We start from the raw sequence: 21,829 nt of genomic DNA on the forward strand, positions 1-21,829 counted from the left end.
GGAGAGCTGGCCAAGCACGCCGTGTCCGAGGGCACCAAGGCCGTCACCAAGTACACCAGCGCCAAGTAAACCTTCCTGTGTCCCCAATACAAATGACCCAAAGGCTCTTCTAAGAGCCGCCCACATACATCATATCAGAGCTGTGATATAATCAAAATGTTTTTTCATTTGTAGAGGTTATACCAAGATTTACAAAATCCACTTTAAACACTGTGTAGAAACTAAGTTTAACAAGAGTTATTTCTCTAACTATAACCACATCAGACTTCATCCTAATGTTATATAACCCATGTCTAAACATTACAAATTGCACGGAGTAGTTCCTTGTTGGAGAGAATAGGGTCTTGAATAAAAGATGAATCTTGATTTATGAGAAACTGGTACCTGGTTGTAGGTTTATTACAATTTTACAAATCTATATATTCCATTTCTGATGTTTAGTTTGCACATTAAGATTTAAGATACTTTTCTAGCAAATCTTGATTACCTCATTGCTTTATATCATAAAACATCACGTGACCACCCAGTGGCAGCGATACATTATGTCTCTAATTTTGTTACAAAATATACTTGCCAAAACAAAATTTATATAAACAACTAATCCCTAGGTCAGTATTTAATACAGAAAAATGAACAACGTCACCAGTACCGGTGTCCTAAGAAAAAAAAAACTACCAGTGAAAAATAACTGCCAGGGGGTGTATGCAATGACTTAATCGTTAGGAAAGTTTCACTTCCAGTTTGTGCGTGCAGGTGCAGGACACCTGTAGATAATATCCTCTAAAATGTATTCTTTAGGCCATTGTCAGAACACGTAGAACTCCGCCCATCAAAAAAAACTACTCTGTTACACATTGATGGAGGCTTCTAGCACCTGAACCACATTTTCTCAGGAATGGGGGTACAGGTGAACAAAATTAGAGGTCCAAGAGGGGGAGACCTGTAGATAATACCCCCTAAAGTTTCATTAATAGGCCATTGTCAGAACATAAAATACTTTGCCCATTAAAAAAACTACCCTGTTACACATTGCTGGAGGCTTTTAGCACCTGAACCAAGCTGTATGTTTAAAGAGGTCAATAATCTCTTGTAGCTGTGTGGATGAAAGTGTGTGTTGTAGATATTGCATCCAGGTTTTAAAAAATCTCTGAGGGTGGGTGTCCAAATGTTGTACTGCTTCGGTCTTACCTATGACCATCAGAGATTGTACATATTGAATAAACTGGGAGAGTGAGGGGGCTGGCGGAGCCAACCACTGTTTAAGTATGCTTTTCTTAGCCACTAGAAGACATAAGTGCCCTCAAATTTAGTGAGGACTACTACACGACCAGCCATTTCAGAGGTCTCAGGGGACATTTCTGTATGAAATAGGACTAGATGAGGGGATGGTTGTCTAGTATGCCCTGATACTTTTGCCATAAATTCGATTACTAATTCCCAAAACGCCATAATATAGGGGCAATCCCATAGAGCATGTTCCAAGGGAGCCAGGGGTAACAGGCACCTAGGACATGCAATTAAGCCGTCAGACATCCCTTGCTGCTTAATTTGCATGTTGAAGGCATAGTAAGCCCTATGTATGATTTTAATTTGCAATTACCTCCAATGTTTACTTACCATATATTTACGTACATTTCTCCAACTGGACTCTAACAGATCCAAAGTAACTGAGTGGTCACAACCCAAATAAGATGTCCAGCGTTGAACAAACAACTTTGAACCCTCCTTACTGGTTACCTGGGCTATCAGAAGTGGGTATATATATGAAATTGAATGTTTGGATTGTGGGGCTCACAAGTCTCAGGTCTGAGCATCTAGCCTGCCTCTCAAAAAAAGCAGACTTCACTTGAAGATAGTACAAAAAGTGCTGCGTAGGTAGAGCATATTTGATGCAAAATATTTGAAAGGGCAGTAATTTAATATTCTCATCCACCAAGTGGGCCAAAGTCTGGACACCCCTTTGAACGCAGAAATGATATGCTTGGTGCGTATGACCCTGGGGGAAGCCCGGAGTGGAACGAATAGGAGTCATCAAAGTAGCCCCAAGTCCGCAGCCATGTAGCTTTTTGAGTTCCCTCTATGCCAGTAGAATGTCCCTAAATAGTAAATTATTTAGAATAGTAAGAGGTACGGCAGAGTAAGAGGTGTTCAACAGGCCCAATAAAGACCAAGGACTAACTAATGATGTCCCATGTCATCAGTCTTTAACATGTCTCATTAGGCAGGAGAGGTTGTACATACAGATATCAGGTAAGTCAATGCCTAGGTTGTCTTTAGAACAAATTAATTTAGCCTTGGCTATTTGAGGGGTCTTCCCCTGCCATAAAAAAGATACAAAAGCTTCTGAACATCCAAGTGCCTCAAAAAAAAGGGTAAAGTTTGTAGTGGATAAAGGAGTCTAGCAAAAATGATCATCTTTAAAAGATGACACCATCCAATCAGAGATAAAGGCAGGTTCTTCCAAGTATTCAATTCTTACAAAATTCTGGTGATCAAAGGAGAGTAATTGAGGGCGTACATATCATGGGCATTATGTGAAATTTTGATACCGAAAGAGGTCAGATGAAATTTAGTCAAATTAATGCCTAGAGCTGTGATCTCTGTCAACTTCTCCGAACGGAGATTGGGCTGGAGATGAAGCAGCTCACCTTTGTCATAATTATTGCGAAAGCCTCAAAAAGTCCCAAAATACTTAATATGTTTAACAATATTGGGTAGGTCCTTGGATGGGTTCTGAAGGAATCATCCGCTAACATAGCCAATCGAATTTCCCTGTTGTGAATACTAATGCCCTCAAATACCTTGTAGTCACAAAATGACCTGGTCAAAGGCTCAATGGCCAAATTGAATAATAGCGGTGAGAGAGGGCATCCCTGACGAGTACCTCTACCTAGGGAAAAGGATGTTGATAATACACCTGCTACCTGAATACAGGCCTTTGGCCGAGAATACATTGCTGCTAGAAATGTAGCTATATTCCCCTGGAATCCAAAATTTTGGAGCACCAGATGTAGCCACTCAACACTGTCAAAGGCCTTCTCCACGTCAAACGACAAAAGAGCCGCCAACGCGGAGGAGCAACTATTTAAACGGGTTTGTTCCAAAACTAATAATGATTTCCTGATATTGTATGTGGTGGACTTCCCCAACTTAAATTCCGCATGCGCCAGGCTTACTTAACTTGGCATAAACCTAGCCAGGCGATCTGCCAGTATTTTAGACAATAACGTGACATCCTGGTTCAGGAGGGAAATGGACGGTATGAGCCCGGATCATGAGGATCCTTATGCGCTTTGAGCAGAACCTTATTAAAGGCCAGATTACCTGAATCTAGATAAGTAAAGGAAGAGAACAAGGTATTGTATAGTGCTGTGAGGGAGGGTGTCACTTTATCCACCAAAATTTAAAAAAACTCAGAGGGCAAGCCATCTGGGCCAGGTGCCTTGCAATTAGCAGAACACTTGATCACAGCAGCGACCTCCTCCTGGGTTATGGCCGAATTAAGGTGAATTAGCTCCTCCGGTGTAAATCTAGGCAGGAAGGCATCCTAAATCCCCTTGCCAGATTAGCCAGCAGCCTGCCAGATTTGTTACCGTATCAGAAAAATTCGGCTGACCGGTAAATTCTGATAATAGAGTCGTACGGGCTAATCCAGAGATCACACATTTGTCTGGCTTGCAACCTGCTTTCTTTATCTGCTGGTAAAAGAGATGTTTTAAATTTCACATATCCCTGTCTGGCCTGAGCACAGGCCTCCATATACATGCGTAAGGTTGTCTTGTTAGTGGAGGTTACATAGGCAATGATGTTGCCCCTTACGACTGCCTTCGCCATGTCCCAATAAAGTTGTGGGTTGGATTTGTGCTGTCGATATGGAATTCGTAATCCTGCCACCAGTGTTGCAGGTGATGCTGAAATTTTTCATCCTTGGCCAAAAATGCCTGGAAGTGCCATAGAAAATCCATTTTGTGGAGGAAACTGTTCGTAAGGTCTATAGTGACCGGAGCATGGTCCGTGATCACCAACGGATGGATATCTGCAGCATCTACCTTGAGAAGCATGTCCTCCGATATCTGCATAGTATCGATCCTTGACATCGTGGAATGTACAGCAGACACGTGTGAGTGAACTTACAAATGCAGCTGCCTCCTAAAGGATCCTTGAACATATGGATTCCTCGATCTGGTGTGAATACTTTGAGTACCGCCGGATAAAGCAATGCAAATCTGATATCTTGAGCAATCAACTGTTTACATACGGGAGTGAAAGCCTTGCGTTGCTTTGAGGTTTCCAATGAGTAGTCAGAAAAGAGTAAGATTCTATAGCCTTCTGATCTTGCCCCTGAATGCTTTCAGAATTCGAATTTTATCATGAAAGGTAAAAAACTGTGCATCAGTCGGACAGGAGACTGATTTGTTGCGCTGTAGCAGTCCCAATCTATAGACCCTTTCCAATCTCATGGGGGATTTGAGCCCCAGAGCTTTGGGTAGCACTGTTGAGCAAAGCTTATGAAGGTCAGAGTCATTGTATGTTTCAGGAACTCCAATCACTCTTAAATTGTTTTGCCTAGATCTATTCTCCATATCCACCATTTTTTCATGAGTAGTAAGAAGCTCATCTTCTAGGTCACTAACTTGTTGGGGGAGCTCAGTGAGCTGCTCGCCATGTTTGTTAACTTTATCTGTAATGGGCTGCAGATGAACACCTAGTGCTTCTAATATGTTCTCTAAGAAACTGGTATGTAGATGTTGGGAAACCTCTAAGGCAATCTGTTTGTAATCAAAAGCAGGACACTGATGTACTGAGTCATCAGCCCTACCTGGGCTTGTTGTGGCCGCCATGCGGTCTGTCGAGCTGTCGGCCATCTTGGATGCAGCAGCCTTCCTGGCTGACTGCTTCTGCTGCTGCCGTTTGGACAGCTGGGGAGATGAAATGTATTTATCCTTGTGCGCTACGTCGGCTCCTCTACCCGATAAGAGAGTCAGGGAAGCGTGGGGTGTAGTCAGACTGGCACGATACAACGATGGAACCAGAGCTGCCGCTCACCACTGCTTACCGCATTGGGTCCTGGAACCGGAAGTCCGTAATTGTTTTATTGTTAGCGATTTTGTGCAATTTATTGTCCTAAATATTGTTTTTTAAAATGTTATTTATTGTTTATTCACACTAATAATATGGTTCTTGAAGAATTATTATACTCATTATCCTGTCCTCTGACTGAGATACCTAGGTAGAGGACTTTAAGTAAGAAGTTTATCTATTGTTAGGATTGTCATCTATTGTTAGGATTGTGACATAGAGGGGTGTGGTGTCAAGTACTCAGGATTAAGTTCTGTTTAGTTGGTACAATTTTTTTGCATGGAAATGTATTTTTCATTGTAGGCTATAATTCTTAGGCATAACTCACTGATATTTAATAAATTTAACAAATTTATTAAACAATTTTAAATATTTTTTTTACTTTTTTTTTTTTCGATTTTTGTGTTTTGTTATTTAAACGTAATTTAACTGCACAGTAACATATATCATATATATATAATATAAATATATATATATATATATATTCTTAATGGAGGTCTTAATTTCCCAAATATAGAGCCATATAACTGGGCAACAATTACTGGATACATTAGGGACTGGATACATGGTACAGCCTGCTATGCTAATGCTTCTTTGGAACAACAATTGATCCCAGGGACTCTTCACCTTCTTCTTTACCTCTTGCATATAGATAGAGAATTATTGCCCAAATCTATCCTTCAGAATCCACTACTGTACTCTGCCTGGTAAGTTTGGCACAAAATCAGTAATACATTTTTGTTGAACTCATCCTTGATCTTTCCTCCATGGATATCCAATGATTTTCATTGGATAATACAGTAACCACAGGGAAAAAACCAAGGAGACTTTTGGGCACTGAAGTTTGGATCCTCAGGTAATTGTCTGGTAGGGATGAGCGAGAAAGCCTCTGACAGTCTCGCAAAAATTTCCACGAAATTTCAGGCAAACTGATTTGCCGCGAATGTCATTAAAGTCAATAAGCTAACTTTAACCTCCCTAGAGGTAACCCCGAGTGTGACTCAGGAATACTGATTTTTGCCTGGAAAATCCACCCTGAGTCACACTCGGGAATACCGCTAGGGGGGTTAAAAGGTAATCTGAGTAAAATATCCCCCCTAGGTTATGACTATGACATCTTCTGAGCCTATACTACCCAAACCAAAATCGATTTTACACACGAAACTTACTGTCCTGGAATGTGGCAGGGCTTGATAGCCCTCAAAAGAGGAAGAAAGTTTTAATTAAATTAAAGCGTAAAGCGGAAAACTGGAGATACGGCTATTATGCGAGATTCTTGGATTGGGGAAGTATTTGTAATAAACTTTTATTAACAAAACACAAAAATCAGTTAAAAAAATATTTAAACATGTTATGTAACTGTATAGTAGCATATATAATATATTTATATATATATTATTTGAATAATTCTTTGTATTGATCTCAATACAGCTATTTTGTATTGAATCCAATACAAAATTATTTAAAATTCTCGCCGATCCTCCCGCCTGCACTGATGCATGTACAGACGTCACTGGGAAACCCCGTAGATCTCACCTCTGCACTTTGCGGCTGGAGATCGGAGGAGCAGGATGTGTCCCCAAGACTTGGGGGGACCAGCAGGACGCCGGGGACATCGACGGATTAAGGTAAGTGGCTTTTTTTTAGGTAAAAGCGACCTTGAATGTGACTCGGGATAACAGCTTTTTGCATGTAAAGTCCACCCAGAGTCACACTCGGGATTACCACTAGGAGAAGGCAGCATAAACATTAGGACATTAAGAAAGGGTGAACTCAACCCACTATCAACAGTTTCTGCCATCAAAACAGCAGGGGAACGCATTGCTATTTAATGTACGCACCCCTATTTAATGTAACCAGCGCTGCATGTTAACGCTAAATAAATCCTGTTTATTAATAATAATAATAATAATAATTGCTAGCTGGCATCATGACCTGGATGACATGTGTTAGGAATGCCACCCATAAAGTTGTGGTTTTCCAGAAAATGGCAGGCAGAGTGACAGCAGGCAAATAGGATTTTTGTGTGATGGACAGCGTTCAGAAGGCAGAATGAACATTAGGACATTGAGAAAGGGTGAATTCAATCCACTAGCAACAGTCTTTGCTGTCAAAACAGCAGAAGAATGCATTGCTATTTAATGTACGCACCTGTTCCTAATTCATATAGCTGCATAATTTGTTAGGCTATATAAATCCTGTTTATTATTAATAATAATTGCTAGCTGGTATCATGACCTGGATGACATGTGTTAGGAATGCCATCTATAAAGTTGTTGACAAGTAGCGCGGTAACATTAGGCAAAAGGATGGAGGACCAGAGACGGAGCATGGGTCAGCGAGAGCAGTAGCAATGTGTGGCCTCTGGTCAGCTATCACCAGGGAGACCGCATTGGTAAGTGTCATGGAGAGCTGGGTGTAGTGCATCATCAATGCCATGCAGAAGTGTGTAATACAATTTTTGTGAATGTAGTTCTGACAGGCGGCAGCAGCAGAAGGAGGCGGTGGGTCCTGAGACGGAGCGTGGAACACATTGGTAACTGGGATCTGGAGCTGGGTGTAGTCCATCGTCAATGCCACCCAGAAGTGTACAATTTTAGTGAATGGAATAGTGACAGGCGGCAGCAAAAGCAAGAGGATGAGGCGGTGGGCCTTGAGACGAAGCAGGGACCGTATTGGTAACTGGCATCCAGAGCTTGGTGTAGTGCATTGTCAAAAAACTTTAGGGAAGTTTAGAGAACTAGGTTTCAAGCTGAAGAAAAGGACTTCCAAGGCTATGTTCTCTGGAATATTGCCTGTGCCATGTGCAACAAAGGCAGAGGGAGCTTAGATAGCTAAACTCATGGTTTAAGTCCTGGTGTAGAAGGGAAGGGTTTGGGTTCATAGAGCACTGGGCTGTCTTTTCATTTGGGTACAACCTGAATGCCAGAGATGAATTCCACCTAAATGAAAGGGGGTCTGCTGTGCTAGGGAAAGATTCAGGGGAATGGTGGAGGGATATTTAAACTAGGACAGAGGGGGGTGGGACAGTCAAATAAGGTGGCAGAAAGGTTAGTCAGAGGTCAGACACTAGTAGAGGGTGGATTGGGGATAGTTGGGGGGAGGATTATGGTTAATTGTAACAAGCGTCTCATGTTACAAACAAACATTGGATTGTGCAGTACTAGTTGTACTGAAAAAACAAAAATGATTTGGCAAACAATGATGGTAAAAGCAGCAATGGTTTAAAGAGCCTGTTCACCAATGCTAGAAGTCTAGCAAACAAGATAGGGGAGTTGGAAGTCTTATTGAGTGAGGAGAATTGACTTGGTATTGCTGAATCTTGGCTTTGTTCTTCCCATGACTGGGCTGTCAATATTCCTGGGTATACTCTCATTTGTAAAGACAGAGTCAAACGAAAGTGTGGTGATGTCTGTCTGTATGTGAGAAGTCATCTAAAAGTGAATGTGAAAGAAGAAATTGCGAATGTAACAAGAGATGAGGTTGAGGCATTATTGGTGGGGTTGAATAACACACATAATGATTGGAGTCTGCTATAGGCCCCCCAGTGCTAAGGAAGAAATAGAAAATCAACTACTAGCACAGAAAAAGCAGCAAAAAGTGGAAGTGTTTTATTCATGGGAGATTTCAACTACCCTGACATTGACTGGAGTAATGGCATTACAGGAACAGCAAAAGGGAGGAAATTTGTGAATTTAATACAGGATAATTTTATGGTACAGTTTATAGAAGCCCCAACTAGAAATGATAGTCTGCTTATAACAAATGTGGAAATAAAAGAAAATCTGGGTAGCAGTGACCATATTATGATTTCATTTAATGTAAGCTGTAAACAGAAAGCAAAAACAGGAAAGATAAAAACATTTAATTTTAAGAGAGCACATTTTCCATTAATAATGGCGGCTTTCTGTGACTTGGACTGGGAGGCAATATTGTCCTCAAAGAATTAAAAACAGAAATGTGAATGTTTAAAGTCAGTTCTACAAAAGCCAACTGAAAAATATATTCCAATGGGAAATATGTTTAAGAGGCTAAAATTAAAACCTATGTGGCTCACAGCTGATGTTAAAAAAGCCATAAGGAACAAGAAAAGGCATTCCAAAAATATAAAAATGAAGGATCACCTACATCATTTGAAACCTTTAAGGAATAAACAAAAGATGTAAAAAGGAGATAAAATGTGCAAAACTTCAAGATGAAAGAAAGATTGCAAAGGAAAGTAAGGCAAACTGCCAACAATGTTTTAAATATATTAATAGCAAAAAGATCAGATCTGAGCATGTAGGCCCATTAAAGGATGTCGCTAGGTTGGTAACTGGCAATAAAGACAAGACAGATTTACACAGATGTACACGAAGGAAAAAGACAGAGCTCAATTCCAAATTCATAATAGCAATGTCACTGCCTTAAATGAGTCACAATGGCTCAGAATTGATATGATTTAGAAACAGCTTGGAAAAATTAAGGTTGACAAAGCACCAGGACCTGATGGATTACATCCATGTGTCCTCAAAGAGCTAAGCTCAGTTATTTCAAAGCCATTATTTCTAATTTTTAGAGATTCTTTAGCCACTGGCAAGGTACCAATGGATTGGTGTAAAGGTCAATGTGGTTCCTATTTTCAAAAAGGTAGCAAAGTCATTACCAGGTAACTACAGACCCGTTAGCTTTACGTCCATAGTTGGAAAGGTCTTAGAGAGTTTGATAAAGAACCACATAGAGGAATTTCTGCTAGAAAATAATATTATAAGTGATAGTCAGCATGGTTTCAAGAAAGACAGAAGTTGTCAAACAAATTTACTCTCTTTTTATGAGGAAGTAAGTAAACAGGTAGACAGTGGAATAGCAGTTGATATAGTGTACTTGGACTTTGCTAAAGCATTTGACACTGTACCCCACAGACGGTAATATGCAAGTTAGGGTCGATAGGTTTAGAAAAGTCAGTCTGTAAATGGATAGAGAACAGGCTTTAAGATCACATCCAGAGAGTTGTAATTAATGATTCATACCCTGAATCATCTAAGGTTATTAGTGGTGTACCCCAGGATTCAGTGTTGGGACCTTTACTGTTTAACATATTTATAAATGATATGGAGTTTGGGATTAAAAGTACCATCTCTGTGTTTGCAGATTACACTAAACTATGTAATGGAATTAAGTCCATACAGGATGTCTATAATCTACAGCAGACCTGGATGTACTGTTTGATTGGGCAGCCAAGTGGCAAATGACATTTAATATAGATAAATGTAAAGTTATGCAGTTGGGAGCTAATAACATGCATGCTTCATACTGTCTAAGGGGAATACATTTGGGGGAGTCAGAAATGGAAAAGTATCTGAGGGTTCTGGTAGATCATAGACTTAATAACAGCATGCAATGCCAAGCTGCAATATCTAAAGCTAGTAAAGACTACAGAGATGGAGACATAATCCAGCCCCTGTTCAAAGCGTTGGTGAGACCACTTCTGAAAAATGCAGTCCAGTTTTGGGCACCAGTTCACAAAAAGGACATTGTTGATTTGAAGAGTGTGCAGAGAAGGGCAACTAAATTATTAAAAGGAATGGAGGAGATGAGGAGAGATTAGCTGAACAGAATCTATTCTCCCTTGAGAAGAGACATTTAGGGGGGAAATGATCACCCTATATAAATATTTAAAGGGTCCATATAGAGAACTGTCTTCCCCATTATTCACTTTGGGATCATTACAAAGAACAAGAGGGCACTCTTTGCGTCTGGAGGAAAAGATGTTTAAATTCCGGATAAGGAAGGATTTCTTCACTGTAAGGTCTGTGAAAATGTGGAATCAGCTCCCTCAGGAAGTAGTTTCAGCAACTACTAGAGATTGCTTTAAGAAAAAGCTGGAGGCTTTTCTAGAAGCACAGAATATAACTGGGTATTAAGGCTTTAAAGTAAAAATAACAGTGACCGTTGATCCAGGGAAAATTCGATTGCCTCATTGCCAGGAAGGAAGTTTTTTCCCCGGTTGACACAAATTGTACCAAGGTTTTTTTTGCCTTCCTCTGGACCAACTATGTTTATTTCCCTAGTGGTTGAACTTGATGGACGTATGTCTTTTTTCAACCTAACCTACTATGTAACTATGTAACTTTAGTGAATGGAGTACTTACAGGCGGCAGCAGCAACAGCAGGAGAAGGAGGTGGGTCCTGAGATGGAGCATGGACCACATTGGTAAATGGCATCTAGAGCTGGGTGTAGTGCATCATCAATGCAACCCAGAAGTGTACAATTTTAGTGAATGGAGCACTGACAGGCGGCAGCAGGAGGATGAGGTGGTGGGCCCAGAGACGGAGCGTAGACCGCATTGTTAACTGGCATCTGGAGCTTGGTGTAGTGCGTTGACAATGCCACCCACCCAGAAGTGTGTAATACAATTTTAGTGAACATAGTACTGACAGGCGGCAGCAGCAGCAGCAGGAGGAGGTGGTGGGTCCTGAGATGGAGCATGGACCACATTGGTACCTTGCATCTAGAGCTGGGTGTAGTGATCATCAATGCAACCCAAAAGTGTACAATTTTAGTGAATTTCGTACTGACAGGCAGCAGCAGCAGGAGGAGGAGGAGGAGGAGGCGGTGGGCCCTGAAAAAGAGCGGGGACCGCATTGGTAACTGGCATCTAGAGCTGGGTGCAGTGCATTGACAATGCCACCCACCTAGAAGTGTGTAATAAAATTTTAGTGAATGGAGGACTGACAAGCTGGGGCAGCAATAACAACAGGAGGAGGAGGTGGTAGGCCCTGAGACGGGGCAGGGAACGCATTGGTAACTGGCATCTAGAGCTGGGTGTAGTGCATCATCATCAATGCCACCCAGAAATGTACACTTTTAGTGAATAAAATACTGACAGGGGGCAGCAGCAGCAACAGGAGGGGTCGTTGGGCCCTGAGACGGAGCGTGGAGTGGATTGGTAACCGACATCTAGAGCTGGGTGTAGTGCACTGACCATCCCACCCACCCAGAAGTCTGTAATACAATCTTAGTGAATGGAGTACTGACAGGCGGCAACAGCAACATCAGGAGGAAGAGGCGGTGGGCCCTGAGACGGAGCGGGGACCGCATTGGTAACTGGCATCTAGAGATGGGTGTAGTGCATCATCAATGCCACCTAGAAGTGTACAATTTTAGTGAATGGAGTACTGACAGGTGGCAGCAGCAACAGCAGCAACAGAAGGAGGCAGTGGGCCCTGAGATGGAACGTGGACCACATTGGTAACTGGCATCTAGAGCTGGGTGTAGTGCATTGACAATCCCACCAACCCAGAAGTATGTAATAAAATTTTAGTGAATGGAGTACTGACAGGCAGCAGCAGAAGCAGCAGGAAGAGGAGGTGGTGGGCTCTGAGACAGAGCGGGGACCGCATTGGTAACTGGCATCTAGAGCTGGGTGTAATCCATCGTTGATGCCATCCAGAAGTGTGTAATACAAATATCTGAATTTTGAAGGGCCAGACCAAGAAGTTTTGTGCGCCAGCACTGTTGCTGTTGTCTGTGGTGCCTGAAGCTGTAGGAAGGTAGATGTTTTGCTAGGAAGGTAGCAATGTTGCTGGTTTGCATCATGAAGTGGATCAGCAGAATGCCAACTCTCAATCTTACAATACTTACCTGAAAAATTAGGCAAAGGCAATGGTAACTATCAGTGTGGCAGTACTGGGTGTTTTCAACTGCAGCTTGTTGGCCTCCCGGAAGCAGCAGAAATGTAAAGTATATTGCTAGCTGGCACAATGGCAAGCATGACATTGGTGATGAATGCCACCCCTGGACCTTGTGATAACTAGCGGAAAAATTTAACCGAGTCAGGCTCAGCTGACGGTGTTGGTGAAAGGCAGCCACAGACTCAGCATAGCAGCAGTGTGGGTTCACAGAGGCATCTTGGTTGGCCAGTGAGTCCTTGTGTCAGTCAATCAGTGACATCTGCAGTGGGGGTATGATAGTTGTTAGTAACCCACCTTTAGTTCATTTTCAAAAAGGTGAGGCGATTGACATTTTCTGTCAACAGTCGTGATCGGTTGTCCGTGACCACTCTGCCAACGGCACTGAAGGTTCTTTTGGACAGTACACTGGATGCTGGCCACAAAAGAAGCTTGATTGCATACTGTGCCAACTGCTAGCAGATTTCATGCCTGTTGAACCAAAAATGAATGGCGTCACTACTGTCAGGACAGGCATCCTCCTCATAACTGCTGTTGTCAACACCACCACCAGCCATAAAAGAGCCAACGTAATTGTGCAACATGCCTTCATCGGTTCTCCATGGTTATGCCCCCCGCACTTCACTTGTTTGAGGTGGCATCATTAGGTTTCGCCAGGCATCCAGAAAATCCCCCCTGCCTTATCCTAGACTTTTGGATGTGTGCGGCCTGCTGCCACTACTGCTGCTGCTGCCATTACAGGAGGATACAGTGGAGGCAGTGTCTGCCTGATCTCCCTGTGTGGAATGTGGTGTGCGGAACTCCTCACACAGCAGGTCGCATAGTAGTTAGAAACTGTGACATTTTATCTTTGTAGTGGTGATCCCGAAGGGTGGCCAGCAAGTAATCATCCTGGTTTTTGATGCTGAAAATGCGGGTGCCCCTCCGTAGGCATAGCAACATATGGACAAACATATGAAAAAGGGGTTCCCTGGGCTCATCCTCCTCCTGTCCCTCAGTAGTCCCCAAAGCATCTTCCTCCTCATCACCTACCTCCTCCTCTTCAAGCTGCAGCAGTTCCTATTGTTCCATCGCCTCATCATCTTCCTTCTCCTTCTCCTCCTCTTGGAACTCTTGATTCTGGTCAGTGTCCCTTCCTCCTGATGCTGGCTGTGAGCTATGGAGTGTAATGTCACCCTCATCCTCCTCCCCACTTTGTTCCCCTCCTCTCCCATCGCCACTTTCCATCAGGCCACACAGGATATAATCAAGCAGAAAGATGATGGGTATGACGTCGTTCTAGCCTGACCTCTCCTGACTCACAACATTTGTGGCCTGCTCAAAGGGGACCAGTACCTTGCACAGCGTCTTCATCTGCAGTCACCGGTAAAATAGCTCAGTTGTGTGGCTGTTCCAAGGGCCCCGCTGCCTCCCTGCACCATGCTGACCAAGTAAGGGCGGATGGCTATCTTTTGCTCACAAAGACGCTGGAGCATGTGCAGGGTGGAGTTCCATCTAGTCAGTGTCACAAATGAGTCTATGCAGTGGCAGCCTCTGTTGGCGCTGGATCTTGCTAAGCGCCGCTGTGCCAGTAGGGGATCGGCTTACATGGCTGCAGATGGAGTGAGCCATACCCAGTCTCAGTAAGTCCTCCAGTCCTGGGTACGTGCAAAGGAACTTTTGCACCACCAGGTTCAGTATGTGTGCAAATGCAGGGCACATGTGTTATGCGGCCCATGAGCAGCGCGGCTACAAGGTTGGCCCTGTTGTTGCACACTGTGTTGCCTGTTGAGAGCTGTGAGGGCATCAGCCAAGCCCTAACCTCTCTGTGCAAAGCAGACGAGTTCTCTAGCGGTGTGACTTTTCTCCCTCAAGCACACCAGTTTCAGCACTGCCTGGCAATGCGTGTGCTTGAGGGAGCCGTAGTGGCGTGCCTGCTTAACCACAGTGTCTTCTGCTGCTGGCCTTTCAGGAGGAGTGTCCAAAAGAGAGGGTTTGATGGTAAAAGGAATTCAGGAGGAGGAGGGAGAGGACTGGGGTGGCTCATGCTTTCCCACCACACCCCTCAGCGGGGGTATCAGGTGCTGTAATGGCTCTTGCAGACTACCGCCCACTGAGCTATGCAAGGCCACCCAGGGAGTGGTGAAAGACAGGTAGCGTCCCACTCCGTGCCTGGTGGTCCAGCTGTCCATGTTGACGTGGATTTGGCTAGACAACGAGAATGCCAATGCCCGTTAGAGGTTTTCCATTACATGTGCATGTAAACTGGGTACAGCTGTGTGGGAAAATTAATGCCTGCTTGGTATGTTCCACTGCCGCTTATCACAGGCAATCAGGTCACGGAAGGAAGCCGAGTCCACAATTCTGTACGGCAGTAGCTGCAAGGCCAAAAGTTTGGCTAGACATGAACATGAGTTCAACGAATCTTCTGTTGGTTGGGTCCATAGCCTGATGCCTTGCGCAGAACTCCCGTAGAGTGGGCTAAAGGGACTGGGAGCTAGGGGAGCTGAAGGGTTCACTGGAGTACCTATCTTGCAGTGACAAATGTCGTCTGACGGCACAAAACCTGGCGGGTAGAAGCTGATACTTCCTCGCAGCTAGAAGTCTGGCTGCCACCAACCTCCTGAGATGTACTAGCAATGACAGTTGGAGGTGGAGAAGGAGTCAATAGAGGTGGAAGAAGAGATGATGACGTGGTTGCACCTCCTTCAAGAGAACGCAAGTACTGCTCCCACTTTGATTTGTGGTTCTTGCGCATGTGGGAAAGCAGGGATGTTATACCCAAATGTGATCCGGCTTGTACTCTGCACATCTGCCTGTGGCGCAGTATGCAGATTGTTACGTACTCATCATCATCTTTCAGCGTGAAAAAACTACACTGGAGAGGTGCTTGTAACCACTCTGATGCTTATTTTCTTTGCCTGCCTCTGCATCTGCTGGGTGACCTGCGTCTGCTCCAGCTCCATCTCCCTACGTCACATCGTCTCTGACTGTTCCCCTACTTGTGCCCACTCATCTGTATCTTCTTTGGGACTCACATGAGGCAGATTTACAGCCCCTTCCTTCCCCAGTCTGTTTCGGCTGCTGCTGCTGCCTTTCCTCTACGTCAGTTTCGGAACTGCTGCTAGCCCTACACGCACCGGTGGTTCCCAAGTGACATCACGATCATCATCATTCTCATTTTCATCTAAACCAGCAAATGCAGCCACTGATTCAGAACCCTCTCCCACAAAGTCCTGACCACACTCTCCAACTGTCTCAAAGTCTGCCTCTTTCTCTAAACTTCGCACTGACAGATCCTCAGGCTGTTGGTCAAACAACATGGGAGAGTCATCAGCAGGTACAGGCACATTAGCCACGCTAGCATCTGTGTTTGCTCCTATCATGGCTGTCCTGGTTCCTCCTCCTGCTGCTGCAGAAGAAGAGTCTGCTGCACTTGAGGCCCCTGTGACTCAGTCCACAATCCTCTCCACATGATGTGGCTGTATGATTGTATTCCGCCCTCTCAATACATCCACCAGCCTACTGGTGCTCCGCACACTTCTCAGACCTGTTTGAAATCTTGTGCTGCTGCCTCCAACAGTTTGCTGGTGCTGCTGTCATATAGTGGCGGAGTCCCGGGGATAATGCCCCCTGCCAGATGCTGCAGGTCGCCCAACGCTAGTGTTGGTCGAATAGCTCACTATTCGATTCGACCAAAATTATTTGGGTGGACGAACGTCGAATTCGAACTCCATTAAAGTCAATGGGGGAAAAATTGGGTTGTTTTTTGGGACTGTGTAGAGCTTCTACACCCTTTAAATACATTTAAAAAGACATGTCAAGACTTTTGACTCTCCAAACTCTGCACAACAATGTTCAAGTAAAACAAAAAAAAAAGGCTTTTTTATGTTGCTGGCAGGGCCATTTTATGGGGCCGTCAAGGGAACATGCCAGATTTTATACAGGCCTCAGGAGTACAGGAGTAAAGGCAGAGAGGGCCACAAAGGGGTTTCCTCCGGTCCAAAAATTAGCCACTAGGTTTCACCGCTCTGTTACAAGCCATACACAGGCTTCAGAGTAGAGGCAGAGGGCCCTCAGGTGGGTTTTTCAGTCAAAAAATTAGCCAGATACACAGCTCTGGTACAAGTTATATAGGCCTCACAGGATTGGGGACCGCATTGGTAACTTTAATCTCAAGCTGGGTGTAGTGGATCGTCAATGCCACCTAGATGTCTGTAATACCATTTTTAAGAATGAAATACTGACAGGTGGCAGCAGGAACAGCAGGAGGAGGAGCCGGTGGGCCCTGAGACAGAGCGGGGGCAGCATTGGTAACTGGCATCTAGAGCTGGGCACTGGGCAAGCGGCAGCAGTAACAGCATGAAGAGGAGGAGGTGGGCCTCTAATGCCGTCCTTCCTCCGTCTCAGGGCCCAACGCCTCTTCCTGCTGCTGTTGCTGCTGCCGCCTGCCCAGTACCCAGCTCTAGATGCCAGTTACCAATGCTCTCCACACTCAGAGCCCACCGCCTCCTCTTCCTGCTGTTCCTGCTGCATGACCCAAGTTTGAACAATATGAGCCATTAGGATGCAGGTATACTTCCGTTGGGCCAGCCGACTCTAGTGGGTGGCATCTTTAACTCTGAAGTGAAGTGGAAGTCCATGTTAATCACATCAAATTTGTGCAAATCTGCCAGAGTAGCGCTGTAGAAATTCCTTTCTATGATGTCCCAGCGAACATTAGAAATTGGGTACTCTAGCTTTGAATCCAAAAGGCATGGCCATGTTCCATATCACCAGACATTCGGGACTCAGCACTTCAGTGAGCCGAATAAACAGGTGGTCAATGATGGTTTTGTATATTTCCAGTGATTGCTCATGATACCCGATAGTATCCCATATACACCAGTTGCTGATGACAACGTCAGGCTGAGGTCCCTGTTCCAAGTTGGCTAGCACGCTCTTTATGTTCTCGGAAGAGACACGGGTCAGGAAATAGAACAATACAAGGTGGTGGTCAGTTCTGTAATGACACACTTCGCGGTAAGTTATGCCATTGTGCATTTCACCCAGAGATCCCCCAACGTGTCATTTGAATCTCACCCTTTCTTTTGAGCTAGTTCTCAGTCAGAAACTCATCATTCTGCAGTATTTTAATAAGATCTTTGTAGATCCACATACTTGTTGTGGAGAAGTCTCCGGACGACTGTAGAGCTGAATAACTTCATAGCTCAATGTGGTCATCCATGACCTCTCGGTTCCTGTTACACATACCGGTGCCTCCCATCTCATCCCCCCGATGTTTACAGAGGGTCTGCTGTCCCACTTCTTAGTTCCGGGGTAACATACACAAAAATTCAGTCAGATAAAGCCTGGTACCGATGGATGAAGCACAAGACGTAGCCTTCTACGTTCAATCACAAATGTCAGATTATACACTTGCATTACACATTTCGGGGTGTCATTAAACATGCACTACACCCAGCTCTAGATGCCAGTTACTAATGCCGTCCACACACCATCACAGGGCCTACTATCTAGTGAAAGCACATGATAGGGAACAAGCTTAGCAGAATTAGCGGGGAAAGAAGACCCTGTTGAGCTTGAGTCTAGTCTGGCATCTGGAGCTGGGTACTGGGCAATGGCCAGACGGCAGCAGTAAGAGCAAGAAAAGTTGGCTGTGGGCCCTGAGAAGTGTGGATGGCATTGTTAACTGGCATTTATAGCGAGGCACTGGGAGGAGGAGGCGGTGGGCAAGGACGGCATTATTGGTTGAGGCCAATCACCTATATGAACAGTGTAGAAGCTGTAGCTATTGGAGACATTGCTGTGTAGGGGATTGCCTTTTCCTATCTGCTAGCATCTAGAGTTTGGTACTGGGCAGGCAGCAGCAGTAACAGCATGAGGAGGAGGAGTTAAGGCCTGGGACGGATCAAGGATTGCATTAAAGATTGAGGCCATCACCTACATCACCTACATGGACCTACTGTAGACGTTGCTGTGTAGGGGACTGCCTTATCCTATCTGCTAGCTGTAACTTTGTAAAATGCGGCATGGACAGCATTGGTAACTTGTATCTACAGCTGGGTACTGGGCAGGCAGCAGCAGTACAGCATGAGGAGGAGGCGGTAGGCCCTGAGACGTAGTTTGGATGGCATTAGTAACTGGCATCTAGAGCTGGGTACTGGGCAGGCAGCAGCAGTAACAGCATAAGGAGGAAGAGTTAAGCCCTAAGACGGATCAAGGACGGCATTAAAGACTGAGACCATCACCTACATGGACAGTGTAGAAGCTGTAGCTACTGGAGAAATTGTTGTGTAGGGGACTGTTTTTTCCTGTTTGCTAGCTGTAACTTTGTAAAATGCAGCATGGACAGCATTGGTAATTTGTATTTACAGCTGGGAACTGAGCATGCAGCAGAAGTAACAGCAAGAGGAGGAGGAGGTCGGCTCTGAGACGGATCAAGGACGGCATTAAAGATTGAGGCCATCACCTACATGGACAGTATAGAAGCTATAGCTACTGGAGAAATTGCTGTGTAGGCCACTACCTTTTCTTATCAGCTAGCTGTAACTTCTTAAAATGCGGCATGGACAGCATTGGTAACTTGTATCTACAGCTGGGTACTGGGCAGGCAGCAATAGTAACAGCATGAGGAGGAGGCATTAGGCCCTGAGACGTATTATGGATGGCATCAGTAACTTACATCTGGAGCTGGGTACTGGGCAGGCATCAGCAGTAACAGCATGAGGAGGAGGCGTTAGGCCCTGAGACGGAGTGTGGACGACATTAGTAACTGGCATCTAGAGTTGGGTACTGGCTAGGCAGCAGCAGTAACAGTATGAGTAGGAGGAGTTAGGCTCTGAGGCGTAGTAGGATGGCTTTAGTAACTTGCATCTAGAGTTGGGTACTGGGCAGACAGGAGCAGTAACAGCAGGAGGAGGAGGCGGTAGGCTCTGGGACGAGGCGTGGACGGCACTGGTAACCAGTATCTAGAGCTGGGTACTGGGCTGGCAGCAGCAGTAACAGCAGGAGGAGGAGGGGGGCTCTGAGACGAAGTGTGGACGGCATTAGTATCTGGCATCTAGAGTTGGGTACTGGGCAGGCAGCAGCAGTAACAGCATGAGGAGGAGACGTTAGGCCCTGAGACGGAGCGTGGACGACATTAGTATCTGGCATCTATAGTTGGGTACTGGCTAGGCAGCAGCAGTAACAGCATGAGTAGGAGGAGTTAGGCTCTGAGACGTAGTAGGATGGCTTTAGTAACTGGCATCTAGAGATGGGTACTGGGCAGACAGGAGCAGTAACAGCTGAGTAGGAGGAGTTAGTCCATGAGACGGAGTCTGGACGACATTAGTAACTGGCATCTAGAGTTGGGTACTGGGCAGGCAGCAGCAGTAACAGCAGGAGGAGGAGGCAATGGGCTCCGAGACGAAGTGTGGACAGCATTAGTATCTGGCATCTAGAATTGGGTACTGGGCAGGCAGCATCAGTAACAGCAGTAGGAGGAGGAGGTGGGCTCTGAGACGACATGTGGACGGCATTAGTAACTGGCATCTAGAGTTGGGTACTGGGCAGGCAGCAGCAGTAACAGCAGGAGGAGGAGGCGGTGGGATTTGAGGTGACGTGTGGACGGCATTAGTAACTGGCATCTAGAGTTGGGTACTGGGCAGGCAGCAGCAGTAACAGCATGATTAGCAGGCGGTGGTCCCGGTGACGGAGTGTGGACAACATTAGTAACTGGCATCTAGATTTGGGTACTTGGCAGGCAGCATCAGTAACAGCAGTAGGAGGAGGCGGTAGGTTCTGAGACGAAGTGTGGACGGCATTGGTAACCGGCATCTAGAGTGGGTTACATGCATAAGCAGATTTGTGGATATATAGCTAAAGTATTTGGTGGTGGTTATAGTTTAATGTAAGTTTTTTTAGAAGTAGGTGCCAAACCTTGTTCGGTAAAGTGAAGGATAAGGAGGAAAAGAAAAAGCAGGGTTTTTTTTGGCACAAAAAGTGTATTGTAATATATTTTCAATAAGTAATATCAAACACAAACGCAGAACATAACAGGTTTAACAGGTTTAACAGGTTTAAAGGTAGGCCACAATAGTTTTGTGTGGTCTGAACAATATCACTTTGGCCCTGGGGGACACTTAACATAGCAGATTCAACATAGACCACAATAGTTTTCTGTGGTTTACAGAATCTCACTTTGGCCCTAGGGGGGCTCTAGACATAAAACATCTAGCCAGTCATGTATATTACTTGCCATATGGATTTAAATCCGCCAATCATTTATTCATGTTGATTGTTGTACCCAACACCTTTTGTCCTAACTTTCTACCCCTAGCTTTCTCAGGGGTATCGGTTTATCAACAAATGTTTGGCACTTGTAGTGATTATGTATCGTCTTGTAGGGTGGATAACAACGTTAACTGCAAAGGTAGGGAGGAAATGATGCCTCCAAATTGAGTTTTTGGTGAGGTGATATTAGTATCTCCCCAGTTACAGGAACAGTATTCCAATAGGTCTGATATAGGTCCCAATGGGAATAGTAAAGAAAACAATCTGTGTAGGGGAGCCCCAAAAAATGTAAGTTGCATCTAGGTCCTGTGTGGATGTTTGCATGCAGAGGGCCAAAGTGATATTGTTCAGACCACAAGAAACTATTGTGGCCTATCTTTGAACCTGTTATATTTTCAATAAGTAATAACAAATACAAACACAGAATATAATACAATACAGTTGAGCCCAAAAAAACCCTGCTTTTTATTTTCCTCCTTATCCTTCACTTTGGGCATATATAGCAAATGCTATCACAGTTAAATATCTGTTTTTGTTTTAGAGTGGTACAGGATTTTTATAGCTTTTGGCAATATATAGCAATGTGGGATCAGAATAAAAATTTTGTATTTTTTAGAGGGAAATATAGATTATTTTATAGCCTTTTGAATAGACACCAAGTGCTATCAGAATTAAATATTTGTATTTTTTGAGAGAAATATTAAAATTTTTATGGGTTTTAGGATAGATACTAAGTGCTATCATAAATAAATATCTGTATTTCTTATCCATAAATAAATAATTTTTCTATGTTTTTTGTGATAGATTGCAAGAGGAATCTTAA

Source organism: Pyxicephalus adspersus, chromosome 10, assembly GCF_032062135.1.
Source record: "Pyxicephalus adspersus chromosome 10, UCB_Pads_2.0, whole genome shotgun sequence".
Taxonomy (NCBI): Eukaryota; Metazoa; Chordata; class Amphibia; order Anura; family Pyxicephalidae; genus Pyxicephalus; species Pyxicephalus adspersus.